The sequence below is a fragment of the Pollicipes pollicipes genome, unplaced genomic scaffold (genome assembly GCF_011947565.3).
Source record: "Pollicipes pollicipes isolate AB1234 unplaced genomic scaffold, Ppol_2.1 Scaffold_3447;HRSCAF=4054_pilon_pilon_pilon, whole genome shotgun sequence".
Classification (NCBI taxonomy): domain Eukaryota; kingdom Metazoa; phylum Arthropoda; class Thecostraca; order Pollicipedomorpha; family Pollicipedidae; genus Pollicipes; species Pollicipes pollicipes.
Genome location: NW_023596297.1, coordinates 3,086,330 through 3,093,794, shown reverse-complemented (window position 1 = coordinate 3,093,794; position 7,465 = coordinate 3,086,330).

Here is a 7,465-nt window from a genome sequence, read left to right as displayed (position 1 = left end):
CCGGACTCAGGTGTTTTACACCAGTGGTAGCTTTCTGAGCTTGTCTGAGTGCTGCGCTACCTGTGTTTGAACTGGTGGTGGGATGCAATATGTCAGGGATAGGGCAAAGTCTTGCCAGGCGCTGATAATTTCTGGAGACATGTGGCGTTTGGGAGCAGTATGGAGAAAGCAAGAAGGTCGATGTCTGCATCCATCACCTGCACAAACATGTGGCATACTGTGACTGTGTGCATCGGCGTAGAAGCGTTTCAAAAAATGTGAGAGGGAGTGGCGGGCACAGGGCATCTTTAGGATCGTCTCCTGGTAACGGGGAGGGGGGGGGGAAGGGGAATTCAGACTTTGTCTGCCATCGCACATTTTGGAGATACGTCATTGGGACTTTGCGACACACTCAGCTTCTGCGTGGCGTCGCATGCCGCTGACCAGGACAGGAAGGGCTGGCATCGCGGAAATCAAACTCCGTACCTTTGGATTCCCAGACATGCAGCGGTTAATGCAGACACGTTGACCACTACACTCGCAGCACCCTTTTTTATAGACAAGTAAATCTTCTGTTGCTGTACTGTGCAGACATCTGCGGGTGTTTTTGGCCATTGAATTATCTTCTCTCCTTGACTCATCCATACCATTCAGCAAACAAGAATACCCAGTCACCTAACATTACTCGTCCGGCTCAGCATTGTTTTCATTGACAAGACAAAATTTCATAACCGGGAGAGTATTTTCGTCATTGGGGGAGGAGCTTTTGCCCCCCCCCCCCTTCCCCCCCAGCTTCGGCCTACATGTCAATGTAATGCCCGGGCACAGATTAGCCAATATTTTGAACTTAAGTTCATCTCAAAGTCCCGAAGCTTTTCATAAGCCTGGATCTCGCTGGGCGTTGTTTAAGAGATGAGGTGTTGTCACAGCATTTTAAGCGGAAGGAAATTTGGGAAATTTAGATGCCGCGCGCCAAAAATAAGTCGACGAAAGCCGTAAAACTTGACTTTTCCTGTATACACCAAGTCAGCGGGTTTAGGCGTTTTTGGCTCATTCTCGCCTAAGCCGTGATCCAACCCGCAAAAGACGACCACGGCTCTGGACCGGCTGCCCTTTCAGCGACGGCCGCCAACCTCATGACCGACTGTGAACTGATCGTATCACCGCTTTGTTCTGTGTTTTTCGATCAGCACCACTATTCATTCTTGTGTAAAGCAGGTTAGACGCCTGATATAGCAACTATTTTCAAATTATTTACCCACGCCTCACACTACAGCTGAGTATGTATAAACATGCGGGAAACTGCTTGTCTCAGACATGAACTAGTCTACCGCGCATCCACTTGCCTCTCCTGCAAGGTAACCGGCTTGGTCCCTTTTTGTTTGCATGATGAAAGAATGCATGTTGTTTAACAGGCTGCGTACCTGTAAGGGCCATGGCAACGTAACCTTGCTGTATTTAGCCTAAGCACGCAGTACCGGGCGCGGCCGCATCACCGGCCGCGACCGTTCACAAACCGTCGACGGCGCGTCCGCCGGCACAGCATCACCGGCCCAGGCAGGGGTGCGCGCATCCGGGGCACACTACAGCACCGTCGACAGTGCACGTGCACTGCACTAAAAGTAAAGTCAGTTTCCAAAGAAGCTAGTTCATGTTCTCGGCCTCCCAGATCAACGCACATCCGGGGCACTCGCACTCTCCAGGCTCCGCGCTACCGGTACCACCACCGTTTTCCAGGGTAGCGATGCCCGTACATCGGCTCGAGACAGCCTAGAGTTGTGAGACAGGTCACCGCCGGAGGTATCTCGCGGCGGTTCTGTCGCAGGTGTCCCCGGCAGGTGCGCGCAGCACAGGAACCGGGGGGACCAGTGGTGACACGGTCGTCGCAGGGATGACCGGGCTCGGAGCGTCTGGCAGAGGCGTGCCCAGGTCGGACACCGCGGCTTGCGACGGTGGCGCCATCTCTGCAGGAGCTGTCCGATGGGCGGCTACGTCAGCGTCGCCGATTACCCCAGGAGATCCTGCAGATATGCCGTCTAGCCTGCGCCTTATCTGGTCGGTGCGCTGTCGCCAGAGCCCACCGTCCTCTACTCTGACGGCATGCGATATGAGTACGTCGGTACGGACGATCTTTCCAACAGCCCACTCTGGTTCCAACACCAAAGTTGCCTGCAAATACAGGACCTGCGACGTCAAATTTGCGACCTTCCTTTACTTTGGGATCGTTGTTGTCCTTTTGGGTCATCTGTTGTACTACCCCCCCCCCCCCCCCCCCTTCTGTATGCCTGGATGCAGCAGGTCCAGCCGACTCTGAGGGCGTGATTGACGTGGTGCTGTGGGGGTATGGGGTATATGTTGACGGATCAGCCATCGAGACCGTGCAGTTTCCCATCCCGGTGGGAAGCCAGCTTCACATCACGAACTGTACGCTCAGCAAGACCATTTCCCGACTGTGACAAGGTTCAATCGTTTTATGATGTACACCATTTCCTTGCACAAAGTCTTGAAAGTCCTGAGCTGCAAACAAGGCAGCGTTGAGATTGACAATAGTGTCTGGAATTCCCCACCAAGAGAACATTTTTCGTAGTTTTAGAACCGTTGCGCTAGAGCAGACACTTGTGCAGATATCGGCCTCAAGGCAGCTGGAGTCCACGTCCACTACCAACACACGTACCTTCTGTTGGCAAAATCCAGGTGTCCTCGCGTCCAGGCACGGGCAGACCAGAGCCACATGCAAAGGGCAGCACGGTCATGCTCAGTTCTACTCTCCTGGCACGCCTGGCAAGAGCTCATGTCACGATCAATGTCCCTGTCCATGCGAGGCCACCGTGCGCAGCCCCTGACAAAGGCTTTCATCCGGCCAATGCGCGGGTGAGTTACATGACGCTCCGCCAAGACAGTTTCACGTGCTTTGCTGGGTATGATAACTCGACAATCCCACATCAGAACACCAGAACAAACAGGTTATTCCAGTCGTTTGGTAGAGAACACGGACAGTTCAGGGTCAGAGCCCTGCAGCAAGCCAGCGTTCTGGACGCAGTGCATCACTCGAGACAACATCGGGTTACGTGACGTCGGCAGCATGATCTTTTTAGCGTCAACCAGTTCATCACCGACATCAGCAGCAGTACCAGGCTGTTCTCCCGCGATGACGTGGAGTCTGTTGACGGCATCGGCGTTGCCCATCCCCTCCGTGCGGCGACACCAGATCTCGTGCTTGTATGCGGACAGCTTCCGCGTCCACCTGCGAATTCTGGTAGACGCTTTCTCGGGAAGATCCGCGTGCTCTCCAAAGAGCATCACTAACGGTTTGTGATTCGCCACCGGGGCAAACAGGTCCCCGAACAAGTGCGAATAAAGCTTGCTAACGTCGAACGCGATGGCGAGCGCCTCGCGCTTAATTCGGGAGCACGTGCGCTCGCTTGGCGATAGGCTCCCGGATACGTAATGGCGTCAGGTTCTGACTGATGAGAAATATACCCCGAACAGCACGTCAGAATCGCCGAGAACCTCAAGCTGTTGAACGTTTTCTGACTCCGGCACAGCCTGGATAGGACGCACCTTGGCAAACGTTGGTCTGACAGCGCTGCTGTCAATGATGTGTCTTAGATACTCCACGTTGGGTTCCAAGAATTTGCGTTTGGCTTGTCTCATCTTAAGATGAGCTTTCTCCAGACTGGCCAGTACCCCATCCAGTGTTCGGAAATGTTCTTTGATCGCCCTCCAACCGGTCAAGATGCGTTGAGGTAAGCCGCGACGTCAGGAACCTTAAGCAGCACGTGCCCTGTTTCACACACACACACACACACACACACACACACACACACACACACACACACACACACACACACACACACACACACACACACACACACACACACACACACACACACACACACACACACACACACACACACACACACACACACACACACACACACACACACACACACACACACACACACACACACACACACACACACACACACACACACACACACACACACACACACACACACACACACACACACACACACACACACACACACACACACACACACACACACACACACACACACACACACACACACACACACACACACACACACACACACACACACACACACACACACACACACACACACACACACACACACACACACACACACACACACACACACACACACACACACACACACACACACACACACACACACACACACACACACACACACACACACACACACACACACACACACACACACACACACACACACACACACACACACACACACACACACACACACACACACACACACACACACACACACACACACACACACACACACAAAATTCACACAAAGCAAATGCGTCCTTTTCCCACACACCACCCAAAAGTGGCCTGCTCCTTACTCTCGCCAGCCATTTTTCGACTCCCAAAAAATGCACATATTCGCTCCTCTTATCCCGTTCTTGAAAAAGAGTCCGGCTCGGACGGCTCGATCCGTAGATGGCCCGTTGCTGCTTTGCCGTCTGGCATTCTGCAGGATCAGATGCGCTCGTAACAACGCTTCACCACACAAAAAAACTTTAGCCTCGTCGCCGGCGCAAGGGCCAGAGCAACGTGACCTCGCTGTATCGAGCTTCAGCACGCATTGCCGGGCGCGGCCGGATCATCGACCGCGACCGGTTCCAAACCGTCGTAGGCGCGTCCGCCGGCACAGCATCACCGGCCCACGTAGGGGTGTGCGCATCCGGAACACACCGCAGCACGGTCCATAGCCCACGTGTACTACAGTACCTGTAGCTGTCGTGGCGTTTAGTGTAACCCAGTGTTTTATAAAAAGGGTTGACTATATTTGTTACACATAGCCGAGATGAAAACTTTTGATATTTGTAACAAAAAACTACAGGCAACAACAACTGAGGTTTCTCTTTAACTGAAACAACTGACTTTCCCTATCTCTTCAGGGGGCGACTGTGTGGTTCTCAGTCGTTGCAGCCTCGCGATTCGGTGGTTGACCATAAGACATTTTGGGGCATTATCTATACATTTATATTTAGGCCGGTTATACTGATTCAGCCCCCGCTCGTTCATCTTCAAGTGGCATGCCTGGATCACAGGAGCGACCGCAGTCGTGTTCGGTGATATAGACTTCCGACTCCAGCCTGTAGTAGGTATGTGCCTGGCCTTCATTCCCCGAGACGGCCGACCGTTTGACGCGGACAATGTCAGTTTGCGAAAGGCGAACTGGTCTCCACGATCGAACGACGGCACTGCGTCACTGCATTTGATGACACAAAAAAAGCTCCTCCGGATGGCTGCAGGTAAAGTTGAGTGTTGGTATGAGCAAGCGTAGCCTCAAAGAGTTATACCTACAAACCGTTTAAACCAAACTGAGAAAGAGAAGGCTAAGATGTTTTAGAAAAACACTTGCATGGCTGACATGGCTCAACTCAAGCAGCCTCAGAGACAATAATGGATGGTGACAACCGTCTTGGTCAAAAAGCCTTTCTAATGCGGTACCAACAAACCTCAGCATTTGTCCCAACTGGTTGTTGACGCGGGGGTCCGAATCGTGGCATCTGGACGATCGCGTTGCATGCGCTGTGCAGCACTTGCGGTGCGTGGTGCTGTACTGTTTTGTCATTGCCCGACAAGCACGTATGGTCAGCCCGTGTTCCTGAAACTGAAACCGCTCAGAAATATATCCCCCAAACACATGACCTTCTGATCGTCGTTGTTGGCCGTGGCGGTTGCCGGCATCTGTGCGAACGTGCCGGCACCCTCCTGAATACTCACTAAACAAATCTTGCATTTGAGGCGGCTGAGTACCACATGGCTTGCGCGTGGAGAGTTTGTGTTTGTTGCATTTGTGTATGAGGAGATACTGTCCCTCGGGCGCTAGGCTGGAATTCCTGGTACGTTTTCGTTCAGGCATCTACATTTCAAAAGATGAACATCGGGACTGGTTTCAGATGCCAACGCGCCAACAGGCTTGTATTTTTATACGCGATAATCATGGGCAAAGGTACATTTATCTCGGCACCCAGGTCGATTGGAATTGTTGACAATTTTCTTGGACTTCATTTTGCAGCCGTGATATCGGCTCTCGTCTGCATTTAAGAATAGGAGACAATTTTCCTGTTGATCTCGTGCCTAGCCACCTGGTCGATTTTGATGATACTGATTCACTTGCCGAACTGTTTCACCTTCTGCTGGTACACGTCCAAGTGGCACGCTTGAGTCAGGAAAATAATCGCAAACGATCCAAGCTGGAACGGAAACTTGTCCAAGCATGTGCGACACTGTCACATTTGGCTTAAGTTTCGTCCACACATGTCCTGTAACTGGTTTGCTGCGTGAATCGGTGAATTGTTTTGATCATGAGCCAACAGACCCTCATAGTAAAGACTGTTAGTTAATCAAACGAGCTGAAGATCACGTCAGCTGCTCAGTGCATTTGCAATGAACGTTATTCACATAGAATAGGCTTGTGAATTTTCAAAGCGAGTGCTCATCTCTGTAAATCACTTGATATGGAAAATCAAGCACATCATTAGAAAATTAAAACTGCACGTACGCATAGCTTGAAAGAACGACAAAAACCAAAAAATGTCGCGAGTGAAATCTTTATCTCGAAGCCTAAGTGCTCGGGGAGCTATAGATGTCAGTTATGCAAGTCTGGGTTTCAAGGGGCGAGCACACAAAAAGCGTGGTTTACCAAATTGAGTGTAAACTACGTCAAAAAACATGGGAGGGACATAGACTATTTCGGGGAGTCCATGGGCTCTATTCGTTTGAGATATAGTGGACACCTGCGAGACCCTAAAAATAAAACAGGGAATATCCCTTTCGATGACCACTTTCCCACAAAACACCCTCAGGCTGAGACCCCTGGAGGCATGGATCCTATGCCCCTTTTACAGCTCAAAGTCATCTGCAGAGTACAGGACCACCCAGACAGGAAAATAAGTGAATCTATTCTTATCAAAAGTCGGCGACCAAACCTTAACATACGGGGGTCGTCATGGCCTATTCTGGAACGTAATATATGCCGTGATGTGTGACTTATGCCAGCTCAAAATCGTTTAAATATGTGAGTGATACCTGACGCGTGATGCGCGAAGCCTGTTTAACTAATTGCATGTATGATACCTATTTACTTCAACTAGTTTGCGTGTCTGAATGAGTGTGATGCGTGATGCCTGTTTACTTTAATTCGTTTGCACGTACCCGTATTTTTGCGTATTCTAGTTCTTGAGTGTGCACTGTATCTTAGTAATGGCTGGAATTTTCTCCTTGTGAAATTTCTTAGATGCATCACAAGTAGCAGTGGTACGGTGGAATATTTTGTTTGTCTTAAATGTAAGTTGTGTTGTTATTTTACGTTGTTGTAGAGAGTGGAACAAGAATGTGTGGCATAATGATATTCCAAAGCTAGGCTGTCAAAACCCCGATTAGACTGAAGTCCGAGATTCCATG